The sequence below is a fragment of the Egretta garzetta genome, unplaced genomic scaffold (genome assembly GCF_000687185.1).
Source record: "Egretta garzetta isolate BGI_Z169 unplaced genomic scaffold, ASM68718v1 scaffold136, whole genome shotgun sequence".
In the NCBI taxonomy this organism is placed as follows: Eukaryota; Metazoa; Chordata; class Aves; order Pelecaniformes; family Ardeidae; genus Egretta; species Egretta garzetta.
This window is the reverse complement of record NW_009260066.1, coordinates 5133388-5149166: the sequence shown is the minus strand read 5'-3', so window position 1 is coordinate 5149166 and position 15779 is coordinate 5133388.

The window sequence follows — 15779 nt, the reverse complement described above, 5'->3', positions numbered from 1 at the left end:
CCCCCCCCCCCCCCCCCGCCCCGGGTACCCCGTTGCCGAGTAATTGAGTAATTATCGCTATTTATCGGTATGCTCATCCGCCGGGGGAGGCTCCAAAAAAAAACCAACCAAACCCCAAACGAGCGGGAAAAAAAAAAAAAAAAAAATCCGGGTGTTCAGCGTTTCCTAAAGCCGGTTAATGACATCATGCATGGACATTTAAACTTGTTGTAAGTTGCGGAAAGGATTAGGGTGAAGTCAAGCTGCGCGGGGCTACCGATAGCCTCTTGGCCCCGGAGCGCTGCCAGGTGGGGCTCAACCCACCCACCACGGGCCACGGAAAAGTCCTTTGGAGGGCCCTGCTCTCACCGTGTAGCCGGGATTTGCTTTGCTTTTGGGTTTTTTTTTTTGTTTGTTTGTTTGGGTTTTTTTTTGGTTTTTTGTGCTAACTAATTTCCTGGCGAGATGGGGCAGCACCCCATCGGCAGCGATCATCTCCATCGTGGTGCTGTAAATGTTAAAGAATAGCTTGAAATTGTAACTGTTCCGAGACCAGATGTACTTTGTAAATAGCAAAAGGGACATGCAATCAGAAGAATGCGTTGCTGGTGCTCTTGGAACAAGGACATCCTGGAGCAAGTAGAATCATAGAATCATAGAATCATAGAATGTTTTGGGTTTCCAGTGTTTCACCACCCTCATTGTAAAGAATTTCTTCCTTATATCTAGTCTAAACCTACCCTGGTTTAGTTTAAAACCATTACCCCTTGTCTTGTCACAGCTGCCCCTACTAAAAAGATTTTCCCCATCTTTCCTATAGGCCCCCTTTAGGTACTGAAAGGCCGCAATCAGGTCTCCCCGCAGCCTTCTCTTCTCCAGGCTGAACAAGCCCAACTCCCTCAGTCTGTCCTCATAGCAGAGGTGCTCCAGCCCTTGCATCATTTTTGTGGCCCTCCTCTGGACCCGCTCCAACACTTCCATGTCCTACTTCCAAGTAGGCCTGAAGAGGACACCTAATCAAGATGTTTTGAAAACATCCGACCCTCGGCAAGCAAGCCCAAGGTCACAGAATGCTTTGGGTTGGCAGGGACCTTCTGAGGTCGCCTAGCCCAGCCCCCAAGGATCCAGGTACCCTCAGCTGAACCACCCTCATGGTAATACTGAGAATCACGGCCCCAGGTCAAAGGACCCTTGCCCAGGGCAAGACCCTTACAGAGCACGCGCAGCATCAGGAAAGGACGCCGTAGCTTTGCATGAATGCGAGGCGTGCGAGAACCCTGTAAGAACCAGAGGTGATCGGGTGTGATTGCAAAATTACCCATAACCGGTGCTCGGGGTGTATAAAATGCGGCTGTGTGGTCACCACAGAGTGCTAGCTTTGTGCAGCTACCACCTAGCACCCACCTCGGCAGAAACGAAATAAATACACAGCGACCCTCCTGCGTGAGTGACAATTGACTTCCCTGCGCACCGGGCCACGAATCCGCTTTTCGAACATAAGGACAGGCCCATTTTTGGACCCTGTTACGAGTTTGATGCAGGTGCTTCCAGCAGCTTGTAACTAAAGGAGTCAGATTTTGTAAAGGACTCTTTGGTACCCGTGCCATTTGGGATGTTGTTCATTTTTATATCTGTAACTGCTCACCTTTGAAATTTGGGCTACACCATGAGGGCATATTTCTAGAGTGGTTTATACTTGGTTGGTAAATACACACATGTTTATTGCGTGAACAATCATGGGATGCACAGAATTCAAGTGAAAAGTCCGGGTGTAGGTGCTTTGTTGCTGTCTTTCTCAGTTCCTTCAGCTCTTACTGAAATCCGAGGCCTGAAGTGTTGGAAAGTAATGGTGAACAGGGATTCACTCCTAGACACTGGTGGTTTAAATACCTATGCTGACACGCAGTGTGTGATAAGAACGCAGATCTTAATTTGCTTAATGATTTGTGGACTATTGTGGCTTCGGTGGTGCTGAACGCCATGTGGCACGTGATTAAGGTTGCAGTGTCGAGCAGGATCAGCAGACCCATCTGACAAGAAAGTAAGGAGGCTGCAAATGCATAGGAGATTGTGTAAGGAACCACCTTCTGCTTAGCTTTTTGACCTCCAGTTTGTACATCAGCGTGGAGAGAGTAGAAGCTAGGTCAAAATGAACTTCATAAATAAATTACAATGGGAAACAGTCAGTAATTTGTCATCTTTGGAGCCTGAGAAGAGTTTGTTGGGAAAAATTAACATCCTGTGCTTTGAGTCGAAGCTTGGTCAGTCCATCTTCAGACTTGAATGGGACCAGCATTTTACTCTTTGTAAAAGGACCTGTATGGTCTGAGCGGGATCTTTTTTTTCCAGAATAAACTCTGTGCCAATGAAAAAGGTCATATAATTGTTTTTTAAAACCTGATTTTTTTTAAAAGATGTCTTTTCAAGTAAGTTACATTTATTCTGTTAATAATGTCGTCTCTCTGAAAGGGACATTAACATAAAGAATATTACACTCTCATTGCCATGTCGAATATTATCTTTTGGAAACAAGAGTTTGGTGTGTTATAAAATAATATTATCATGAAAATAACGGTAATAGTTTAATATAATTGGAATCTAACACACAATAACCTTGCATGAGAAAGCTGGAGTCAGTAACAGAAAACCTGCACGAGGATGGTATCACACATGCAATTTCTTCTCACCTGTCTAACTCAGCAGCAATTGTTATACATCAGAATGTGTAAAATTAGCACTCTTTTGTATAAAGTATGAATTATTGTCTTTAGCCATTCTCTTGTCGCAGAGAGCAATTGCTCTTGTAGCATCTCAGAATCTGCTGTAGGTGCATAGGAAAGCATAACCTGGTGATGGTATGGGCTGAAACAGAGCCAGAGCTAATTCTCACTTATTTTTCTGTATTAGAAAAAAACCCCAACCAGTTTCAAACCAGACCATTAAAACCTCCTTCTCTATGGTTGCAACTGGTGTAAGCATACATTGTATGGGTTACTGTTCAGCTGAGTACTGAGGATTTTATGGGTTACCAATATTTTACCAGTGGGCATAGATGCATTGGTGGGAAATATATGAATACTAATTTTAACTCTCCCTCTAAATTCCTACAATTCTCAAATGGCATAAATTTGGTTCGTGTGACAGCTACGTAGATCCTCTTTTTATTTTGGAAGCTTATACATGGACAGAGTTGGCATATGCAGACTTGCATGCGCATATGTGTCTGCGCACATAAGTTTGAATCTGGAAAACCTGTGATCTGTATCTTCACGGGCATCATCATGAAGTGAGGTCACTACACTGCATTGTAGCTGTAAGCTCTACCTCATTGGCCTCAGAAAGTCTTCACGGGCTGAGGGAAGGTGCACGGTACGATGGAGTTACCTGGGGTGAGTTAACTCTGTCACCCCGTCTGTCTACACTGACAAGACAGAAAACTTCTGTTTCTTCACTGCATTGTCCTTTGCCACTGATGACCAAGGGCATCACCTAAAATAACTACACAAAATCAAATAACTACACAAACACACAAATGACGTTGTGGTAGAATCAACGTTTCCTCTGGTAGTTGAAGAAGAGAGGGTCCAGGGTTTTAGTGTAAATGACATTTAAATTTTCTTCCATTCTAGTAGGAACAACATTTCCTATAGAATGGTCTAATTCCTATTGTATGTTTAAAATTTGTCTTTTCCTTAGCATAAAACTGAAAAGAGAAAACAATGTTTAGCCTTCATTGTTTAAGAATGATTCATCAAATATAGCTATGTTAGATATTATAGCATCTTGCACATCACTACATTATTAAGTTAATCTGATGCCCAGAGTCATTACGCGCATTCCTGGGTGTCCTTCTGATATCTCTCCAGTCCACTGGATTTTGAAGTGTGATTATGTAAATTTTTCACTGATAAATAAATTACTATAATTGTGGTTGAAATACCACTCAAATTCTTAAGACCATTGCATCTAAATAATATATTATGCATTAGTTAATTATTTATCAAGACTAATTCAAAATAACTGTAGGGCAATGCATGCATTTATTTTTAAATAGCACTTTTTTTGCACCAGGTACGAAAACGTTCCAGATGTCAAAAAGAAAAAAGAGAGAGAGAGAACAAAGTTTCCATCATTGAACGTAGAGGTTTTGTTTGGATTAGTACTATTGCAACGGTGATGCCGTTCTTACTGCGACTGTGCTAGCAATTCAAATATATGTTGGCCAGTATATGTAATTTCTGTTAACAGGAGGACAAGAGGGGAGCAGTTAACGCGGGCGGAAGGTGAGCGTGTGTAACAAGGAGAGAAGAACAGCATTTTTAACTTGTGCTGAGCAATAGTGAGGAGCTGCCAAGATTTTGGTGGCTATCGATTTAGCAAGGAGCGTTAGAGATGTATCAAGCCTTGCAAAATTAAAATCACGGGCTGCGTGGATTTTAAACCCAGTGTTCAACGCTAAACTGCTGGTGCCTGGTGGTTATCAGCAGGGCTAGGCTGCTTTCAGGGGGACCGTTTAGCTGCACGTGCCAAGGAACTTTATTTTCCGTCTCGTGTGATTTCTAATTCTAGACTGGGTTCTAATCGTCACATAGACATCATCATAGGCATTGTAAGTTCTCAGCGTACACACAATAGTTTTTCTTTTCCCTTTTCAGAACAGACCTTAATCTAGCTGCTAATGAAATACAGGAGATTGATTGCAGAAAACCTGCAAGGGCATATTTACTGTACCATATATAGTAAGCCCCATTTGGTGCATTAGCATTTAGCCATTTTATGCAAATTTAGTGGGAAAATGACTCATGTATATGATTTAATATGCATCAGTGATAACTCGTAACATCCTTATAAGAAGGAAGAAATTAAAAATTCATTAGAAAACTAGACTAGTGTCGCTACGTGGTTAAAACATTATTAAAGCATATTTCAGTGTTTTGCTTACACTAGTGTTCTCATCATGGTGCCACCATTTCATGACAAAGAGCGTAGAGGAGAAAACATTCAACTTAAAATGTCTGCTGGCACACATCGCTGGATTTGTATGTCACTAAACAATGAACGAGCATAGCCTTGAATACCAACTATTTAATTAGCACTTTTGCCAGCCATGCATAGAAAATAGCTCATTTACATGCGTCATGCTTAGCGATTATTCCCATAAAAAGCTACTGATTTTTTGTTTAATGTATGTAGCATTCTACTATGCCAACGCAAGAAAATCAAAACATATGTTATTATTATAAAAACCTTGAAATTCAGAAATTTAATTAAAACATGTAAAGTCTTTATATTTCTCTTGGAGGTATATTTTAATTATTTAATTTAACCTTAAGTGTGCCATAAAAGACTGGATACAACTAATAATTAAGAACTTCAAAGGGCAACAGAAACCCTCTAACAGTCCCCAGTTTAATTAAAGGCTATTATTACAAACCTCTTGAACATACAGTTACATTTAATGACAAGTGTTGACTTGTAAATGCTGCATTTGAACGATGCCACTCCTATGCTAAACGCTGTTGATAGATGATGCTGAAACACGTAAATTCTCAGTGAGAGAGAACGTTTTGAACATAAATGGGATACATTCATGAAATTAAATATTTCTGTCACTTTGAAAGTATATAATTTTTAAGCATTTTGCTTAGAAATATTCATTAGTTTTGTTCATGTCTCTGAACATCTGTGAAACAAATAGACTATTGCTGAAGGGAGAAAGATATTCCAGTTATTGTAAATGAAAGTCAGCCATTTGGGCACATTTTGCTAATAACGTACAGCATGCAGACACATTCCCTTGCTGTACACACAGTAAACATAAGATAATGTCTTTAACAAAAATGCTTAATTTCTTATTTTAGTTTAAAACATTATTCCACCTCACCTAAGAAAAAATAAATCTCCATGTATTTAATGAGTGTTTTCACAAGCAGCGTATATTCAAGTATGTGTAGGAATGCAGGCCAAAATGCCCATCAAATCAAATTACATTGAACAATCACAATATATTGTACAATTACTCATGTATTGAGCCCAATCCTGTAAGCTCCCCATTTTTCAGGTGGTTGTTTCTTACCTATGGTGTCTCTTAAATGAGGCAGCTCCTAAAAATAAGAGCTGCTAAAACAATTGGAGACTTTAGGTTGGGCCTAGCATACATAATATTAACATTTCTCATTAATGGATACAATCTTCTGCATTTTGAGTTTTAAACTGGATTTTGACCTGTTCTTTCTACGTTTTTATCCCTGTCGTTCTGCTCCCTCGGGTGAAGCCCTGTCCTGCTGCTAACTAGCCATCAGTTACACAGGGAGTTAAAGACCGCAGGATATTTGAACTCTCAGGTGTAATATCATGAGTTCACCTAAAAAAAGGACAAAAGAGTATGCAATTTTAATGTTCTAATAATTTTATTGCACACATTTTTAGTGATTTTAAAGATCTTTATTATTTGGTTCTATGAATACTGAATTTATAGTCTGAATGTACTTATTTGCTAATAATTTGGAGAGTGCAAATGAAATAACTCAAGTTACTGTATTTGGGGATGTTATAAACACTTGTGGGAAAAGTAAAAGATTAGGACTAATCAAGACAGGTTAGCAATATTGTCTGGAAATCATAATATAAATTTAACATGAAAAAAGAAAGAAAGTAATGAATACGTGGGACAAAAAAATATCTGAAACAAACTTTCAGTGGAAACAAATACTGAGAAATAGGAAGTGAGAGTGAAAGTGGACAACAAATGAGTTACAAGTTTAAAATATGATTAAAAAAAAAGTAGTAGCAATGTCTTTTATGCCAGATATTTAAAAGCATCATGTTGGGAACCCATAATTTCCACATGGCAGTATTAGACTACCTAGAGTACAGCATGCCATTAAAAAAACAACTGCAGCAAGTCAGGCTGACAAGATTCAGAGGAAAAAAAAGGGGAAAACAGTTAAAGTGACAGAATGGAGGGATTGATTCAGGAGGAAACCTTGAGAGAAGTGACTGAGCTAACTGATAATCAAAAGCAACCGTGCCTGGGTGCTTGGTCAGGGAGCAAGCCCAGCCACTGAAGGCTTGCATGGTGTCAGCTGGTCATTCTTTGTATGCATCCGGACTTTTCTCTGATGTTGACCAAAACCTGGCCAATATGACCCAAACCAGAATGCAATATTAGAGCAGTGCTGACATGATGGTCTGTGTACCTAGGAAAGGTAAAAGAGAAGAAACTGAGCACAGGAGCTTGCTGTCTGAATGTCTGGGAAAATTCCTAGTAAGGAGGTGGATGGTGGGGTAGGTTAGAAGGAAATAGTGGTGCCTCCATTGCTGGAGTCATTTAGACATGGAGTTGAGAATACTCCAGAGAACCCATTGCAGGTTACAATCCTGTGTACTTAAGAGGATTGGCTAGACCAGCTCTTAGATCTTTTTTCATCTCTAAATTTTTTATGGTCATACAGTCATTTGATTCCAGGTGATTCTTTTGCCTAGAGTTAAATCTTCAAATAAAATGTTTTGTAGAGAAAAATTTGGATAGTTTATTTGCATGCTCGTTTTGAGAAGCACACATGATACGGGACCTATCGTGATAATGTTCGCTGCTTGGCTACCATCCTGGGAGTAATAGGAATATAAACATTGGCTTGAAATATAAATTTAAAAATCAGAAATGAAAATGTTGGTTTAAGATGTGCAGCCTTATGTTGAAGATCCCAAAGGTATAATTATATTAGAAATACGCACATTCCTTCCATTTATTTGGCATAGGTAGGTATGTACTGCCTTTTGCCTTCTTCGCTGTTTCCTGTAAGACAATGCTTGAGTTTTTTTTTTCTGTGAACAGGGGAAGTACAAATATATCGTATTACATGTTATGGTCTACAGCACCATATCACATGTTTATAAATACCGTGGCTAAAAACATGTATTTTTTTAATGTCCATGTCCTAGAGTATTTGCAATGTCCTTTAAAGACCCTTGCATCTTTCCATGGAAGTTGATGAGCGACACTTGTGCTTGAGCAAGGTCAAGTTCTCTTTATGAATACCTGTAGGAAGTTAAAATGATCGAGCCTCAAATAATTTATAAATTATTGTCTCTGAACAGACACTGGCAGAATACCAGGCCAAGTTAATTACAGAGGCACCTGTCCTGTTCACCCTTAAGTTTCCATTTCAACATGGTGTGAGCGTTCAGCCATCTTCAATAAGCAGAATATAGTCCAGCATGCCAAATTCAAGCACTTTTATGGTACAGTCTGAGAGCTGATTTGATGTCTCTGAGTTGTACTGGGTGCCTTACTGGCGTGCGTTCCTGCTGTGCACAGTTTATAGTTATATGTGTAAACAGAAATGTGTATATATACGTAAACAGTATAAATTATATACATATATATATAAATATTATGTAGATATATTATTAATATATTGTGTAGATAAACTATACATAAAGTTTACCCCAGTGCAGAATTTCGTGGTGTCTTTGTTTGCTAAATTACAGAGAAAAAAAAAGAACTTCCACAAAATATTAAAAATAATAAAAATAAGAAATACGAAAGAAGAGGAAAAAATATAAACTGTCAACCCTAACTCCATTTTAACTTTTTTTTCCCCTGATAATTTCCAATAATGACTAGGAAAAGTCAGTGGATCACCTCCTGCTGATAAGGCCAACATTCAATAATATTCATTAGCCTTAAGTCCATGTTGAAAGTAAATATGTAGAAGAAATAGTTGGGTGCATTATAATTTTATTAGTGTTCTAAATTTTCAGCTTATTAAATGAGGACAATTAGGGCAAAAAAAAGGAAAAACAAGACATGAGACAACGAAGCCGTGTAAAACCATTTGGAGAACCTTTGGAAAGTATTTGTTATTTCATGGGAAGCTACTGAGGGAAGTTTGTTTATTTTTGAAAGTTCTGTTTTCTAGCTTATATGGAGGGGAGGTTCAGAGCGTGTGTCAGCTACAAGTTGGGTGAAGTGTGGAGAAATAACTGAAGGCTCAGCGGGGCGGAGGACAGAGGACGGAGGAGTACAGCTCTACAGTTTAAGGATCTGGATGTGCACTGGGGAGGCCTGGGTCTAGCCCTGGGTCTGGGGGCTGTGTCTGCATTACCTCATATGGCCTTGTTTACTCTAATACTGCCACGCCGAGTTTCATGACCCCAGCTGGATGTTGGTGTGGATTAGATGCCACGAAGGGTGGGTGCAGGTGTGGGTATTGCCTCCTTTATGGGATCTGTGCCGCGCAACTCCTCCCCACACCTCTTCTCCTTCTTTCTGCCTTCTTAGACCTTTTTCCATGCTTGATGCCTTTTCCCCCTTGCCAGTGCAGAGGAGGATTCTGCTATCAGAAGTGAACACAGAGAGCAAGTACATAGCTGCTGCTCTTAGGATGAGCGCTTTGCTGTCCTTGAGGGTAACTAAGTGTAGAAGAGCATGCTGCAGTGGGGGCATGAGTGCTGGAATTCAACCTTTACAAACCAGGGCTTATTCTGGCCTTTTGACTTTGATTGTCTCCAGTGATGGTTAATAGAATTAATTTGGATTTGCCGCGATTTAAAAAGAGATTAGAATTGAGAACCTTTTTTTTTCCCTCCAGTTTTGCCAGCCCTGTTTTGCCCTTTTTTTTTTTTTTTCATTGCAATAAGAACAGAAGAAGGATTCCTCCTTCGTGCATTTTTGCAGTGTTTAAATAAGCAATAAGCTGAGGCTGACAGTTTGTATTCCAGAGCCAACCTAAGAAGAAGTATGGCAGGGGATGGGAGAACTATGGTTGTCAAAAGATAACCACATAGCTACTACATACATTCTACCTCTCTGGTTGGTGAAGTCTCTGCCAAACAGCAGGAGTGGATTTGTAGGGTCTATACCTAAAGAGAAATAAGAGTGCAATGATTAAGAAATGTAGAAACTCTTCAGCCAATCAGAATGTAAAGTGCTGCAAAGCAAAGAATAAACTTTATACAGTAATTGAGCATATCTGCACAGTAATTTACAATAAGAAATCAATTTTATTACAATTTTGCTGTGAAAACTTGTTCCGCAATGCATTTGTGAAAATTATTTTTCATAGATATAGTTAGAATTCTAGATGAAATTGCATTTAATTCATTGTGAATGTGGCTAGAAATGGATTATTGCAACAGAGCTTGTGGAGTTCTGAAACTGCTGCTCTAAAACGCTAAGGTCTGAAACTTAATTAGTAAGTAAGGAGATATCTTTTCCCTTTTCTTGAATATATTTAACAAAATAACATGATTTGTGGTTTTGTCGCATTGTCTCCCTTCAAGTTAGGTATAAAAAGTGTGCATAAATTAATAGCAAGCCTTTATGTACAATAAGTTTGGGGCAGATTATAGAAGGATTAGCTTTAGTTTGATCAGTATTTCACAAAACAAATAATTATGGTTTTTTTTCACAAAGGCAGAAGGAAATATTCTTCCTACTGAAGGAAATAACATAAATTCTGCCTTAACTAGTTATGATGAAGAATTCTGATCTCTTTTTGAATTGGTCTATGTATGTTGATTATGATTTAAAATATTCCATAAAATGTAGTTTTCAAGTAGTAACTGAATAAAATATAAAATTATGGAGTATTCCAAACTAGGAAAAAAATGAAATATTCCAGTCTATTGATCTTGACTTATAAATCAGGAGGAGCCCATTTTCAAAAAGGGTAGAAAGGAAGACCCTGGGAACTACCGACCTGTCAGCCTCACCTCTGTGCCTGGGAAGATCATGGAACAGATCCTCCTAGAAGCTATGCTAAAGCACATGGAGGCCAGGGAGATAATTCGAGATAGCCAGCATGGCTTCACCAAGGGCAAGTCCTGCCTGACAAACCTGGTGACTTTCTATGATGGAGTGACAGCATCAGTGGACAAGGGACAACCAACAGACGTCATCTATCTGGACTTCTGCAAGGCCTTTGACACGGTCCCCCACAACATCCTTCTCTCTAAATTGGAAAGCTATGGATTTGATGGGTGGACTGTTCGGTGGATAAGGAACTGGCTGGATGGTCGTGTCCAGAGGGTAGTGGTCAACGGCACAATGTCCGGATGGAGACCGGTGACAAGTGGTGTCCCTCAGGGGTCCGTACTAGGACCGGTGCTGTTCAACATGGTCCCCTCCAACCCAAAACATTCTATGATTCTATGATTCTATGATTCTATGAAAATAAAACCATTTTCCTATCTTTTTTTCCAAAGACATTGCAAGTAATACAGCATCCTCATCATAACATGTAGCACGTGTATGTGTGTATGTGAGTACGTGTATATGCATGTATGTATATCTTTATGTATGCGATGTATAGATATAGGGAGAGAGGGCACTTCACAGCTCAAATCCTTCCAAAATGTTTATTAATTAATCTTAAAGTAAGGCACATTTGATTGTGAGGTTTACTGCTTGGATTTTTTTTTTTTAAAGCAGGGAAATCTCTCCACTGTGCAAACATTGTCTTTCACAAGAACTTGGGAGAGGACTTTACTTCACCAGAATGATATGTATTTTTTAAAAAAAGTTATTTTCTATATTTTAAGAAGGCCTGAGAAAATTGTTTTTCTTTAAAAAGATTTTTTTTTAAATTAGAAATTCTGCTCTCCTTGAAGAATCTAAATGCCTATGTTTTCACTGGGAAATTTATTTGTTGCTATCAGCTTGAGTCAGTAACGGGCAGAGCTGAGTTGATACTGCAAGGATCTAACTTTGGGCTTGTTTATACAGGGATATTTAAGGAAAGACCTAACATTCAGTATCATTTATGAATTAAGGTGTTTGGTATGCTTTAACTAGTCAACATCTGGTATCATTATTTTGCCAAAATGTGTCTTCTGTTTAGACACGACCTCAGAGTGTAGATGGACCAAGACCACACTCAGCAGTGCCAGTTTGGACCTTCCTCTGAAGTGATGTGTTTTATTTTTCTGAGTATTGGCAACTGAATTTTTTTTTTCATCTTAGCTGCACATTTAGATGACAACTGGCTTATCTTCAGTGAAGAGAGATTTCTACAGCAACTTGACAGCTAGTAGCATGATGACGTTAGAAGCGTGAAGGAGTTGAAAGCCGGGCAACTGGGAAAGGAAAATAAATTTTAATCAACTGCAGAACTTTTACTTATTTTGAGATGTCAGCTGATTTCAGTAACTAAAGCACGTTTTAAGAAGAAGAGTCCTTGACTTTTGAATTAAGAGTTGACATACGCATTGTTTCAAGAGATTCTTTCACAGAACTATAGAGAACTAAATATTCATCCTCATGGTCCTAACATTTTGGCATAGGAGAGATAGTTGTCCAACTTCATGTAAAATGAGGAAGCCACAGGGTCAGTGTTCTTCAGTTCAAGGGCTGCTTATTACCCAAGTATTTACAGAAAGCAAAAATCCTGATTTGTGCTGGTGATTGACTGCTAATTAAATAGATCAACTTCAGTAAGTTTCAAATAAACCAAGGCTTATGGAAGCCAAACTTGTGTGTTTGGTTCATCTGATCAAAAATATTTTTAAAACTCATCAAAGCATCTTATCCTGAAATTCATTTGAGAGCAGCGTCTTTTAAGCCTGGAGATCTTCTGAATAGCATCCAGAAAAATTAGATGAATGTCCATTTAGAAGGCAATGTACTGTCCTCTAGAGACTGGTTAGTTAAAGACAAAATTAAATTCAAATATTTATCTGCAGTAATTCTTGAAACTTTTGGAAAGCCCTGATATCACTTATTTTAGAAAAAGATGATAAATAAATGAAATAAATCTACAGAGGATATTTTTTTGTGGAAAATTTCGGCCAATTTATTGGACTAGACAGGGAGAACTCTTAACCTGAAGGTTGTTGGAAAGTGTACCTTACTTCCAGGCGGCTGGGAAAAGGGTTTTGTACTTCAGACATACAGCGGTGGTTTTCAGGAATACAAACTTGTGTGATCATCCTTTCAGTAAGGATCACAACTGAAACTGGATTTCAGGATAAGGGTGACAACTTTATCAGTAAGTTAAATATCAAAGCAAGTAAGCGCTGAATCTCCCTGCCACTGAGGTCAAGCACAGCATTCAGCAGACCTTCATAAAAAGCCCATGTAGGTGTAACTCTTACGACAAGTTTATCTGGGAGATTAATCTTCAAAAACAAGACCAAGCAAGAACTTTTCTTAAGGAAAGAATCAGTCTCATGGTGCATGAGGCTACCTTATTCCTAATTTTGACAGTTTAATGCCAGTCCCGTTTTGATGTGTTTAATCTTGATAGACTGAGCTGAGGATTATACATCTTCATAAGCAAATTCTTAAATTAAGTAATAAGAAATACTTTATACAGATTATAAGGGTTCCTTCTCTTTCTCTCTCTCTCTCTTTTAAAAATAAAATTCTGTAGTGAAGGGAAAATAACCCAAACAATGTGGTGTACATAGGTTAGGTAGATGTTGAAATTCTCAAAACTTCCGTGCTTTGTCCAGGTGAATTTTGTTTCCCCCACAGGACCCAGCAAAGATACAACTCTGCAAAAAGCTAAGTGCCTTCTGTGAGATGCTGATTTTCATTTTAGGGGAAGCTGAGACTCTTCAGCACCTTGTAGTAGACACCCAGCAGCTCAAAGGCCTTCAATTTCCTTCCCAAATGCAGGGGAAAGAACAATAAAGTAAAATCTCAAGACAGAGTCAATGTGCCTCAAGGAAATAGCTTCTTCTGACCCAAATTTAGCTATCAGTGAAATGTAGTGTAGGACATCAGGAATTTCTGACAGAACAAGCTTCATCTGAAGCCTGACTATTCCTTTCTGAGCTTTAACACCGAGGCAAATAGCAACCGTAAAGCAGTGGAGAAGATCAGGAGAATAGGTGGGTGGGAGATTTGCAGCTGACTGCCAGCAGAGGAGCTGGGATAAGCTTCCACTTCCGATCAGAAAATCTTGGTCTTCTGATGGGGGCACCTGGAACAGATTTATATGAATATGAGCAAATATGTAGATGATGGCCAATCAATCAGCTGTGCTGCTGGACAGTCAAATCTCCCATCAGTCTGAGAGAGCTTAGCTGGTGTGCTCCCCGCAGAGGCAGAGAGCGGGGCTGTCGTACAACTGAGTCGAGTTTATAATTCCCGTTCCTTTCCTGGTGCTGAACACTTTATCCTAAACACAGCAGGGAGATGAAAAATTATTGCACAGTAGAGTAAACCCTTGCCAGAGTAAGAAGGAAATACTCTTAAGCTTTAATTTACTAGACATAATATGAAAATACCCAAACAATTTGGCTTCATATTTGTGATTGTTATTACACGCTTGAGTTCTGCATGTGAATAAACTGGTCCTGGACATATTTTAAATGGCAAGACTTGTATCCGATCTGCTTTTTGCAAATATTATTTGTTGCTAGCTTAGTAGTGAGCAATGTGGTGGCTTTTCTTTCTCATAAGACTGAAATGTGCTGGGTGGATATCTAAACCCTTGCAACATTGATGATAAAACAACCAAGCACAGAACCTAAATTTGAAGCTGCAGGGTATCAGTACAGGTATACTGGATATTTGCTGTGTGTGATTCTAACCTGGCTGTTACTGAGGGATTCTTGCTTTCACTGAGGACATGTATTGTATCTTTGTTGAACTGGGCCAAAAGAGGAGAACGTAACAATGGAAGCATTTGAAAGCAAAGTTGATGGGAAAAAAGAAAAAAAAAAATTACTCTTGATGACTGTCATGTTTGCTGAAATGTTTTGATTTTCTTCTGGAAAAAAACAAAGACAATGTTTGGGTTTATTGTTATTGAATTATATGTCTCTGTGTTCTAGTATTGCTTCATGGGTGCTGATGGTGAGATTCCTTTTCTCGTATATGAATAGTGCAATATTGTCTCCTGTCTAACCAAGTTCTAGGTGTGTCATTGGTGTTGCATAGCTGCAAGTGCCTGCACACTGAAAAACAAACCTTGTGCATAAAGGAAAAAAAAAATCCAACTGAATTACAAGACTTTTAAGGAAACATGGTCCAAGATTTACATATGGGATGTTGCAATTAGATTTTAAAATGCCAAAATAAGAAATCATGGGAAACTGACTTTTTGTATTACATTTTTGAACTTAGATAGATAGATAGATTATTTTACAGTTGCATTTGTGTTCTAGAGAACAGAAGCTACCCTTACTTCTCACAGAGAAAAGAATCAGGAATGGATTTAAATGGAAGAAAAAAATAACAGGAGTGGAAAATTAAAAAAAAATTAAATAATTGAGTATGCTAGCTAACATAGGTAGCTTAACCTAAGTTATGATATCATAACCACTAAACCCAAGAAAACATTATCTTCATCTAGAGATAATCTATGAAATATTACTTCAGTTGTAATTTCCTTGTGCAGATGTACTCTTGCCTAGGTTAAGCAAAAAGCTAAGAGCCATTTTTCCACTGTTTTTCATTTCCCCAACTTAACATATCCACTTCAAACATCACTTTTATCAGTTTGGACAATAGAAATAAAACCAAGATCAGTGGCTAGTGTAGATAAGATGTGGCTGAGTAATGAACAGCAAGATTCTTTCTACTATGACAATGAGTAATTTAAGCAATTCTATTGATTTCCCTGCTCAGAAAGCTGGCAGGTTCTCAGGCTAGACAAATGAACAGCCAAGATCATGTCTCTGTTTATTTTAAAAAGTTATTTTAGTTACAATAATCACCATCAATTTTAGCAATGGTTTCTGGTAATCTATATGAGCAGAAATTGAACTCAAGCCTGTGCTTCTAAAACCCCATTTATTGTTCTACACAGATAATAGTGCAGACCTCAAGTTCTTCATTACTTTTA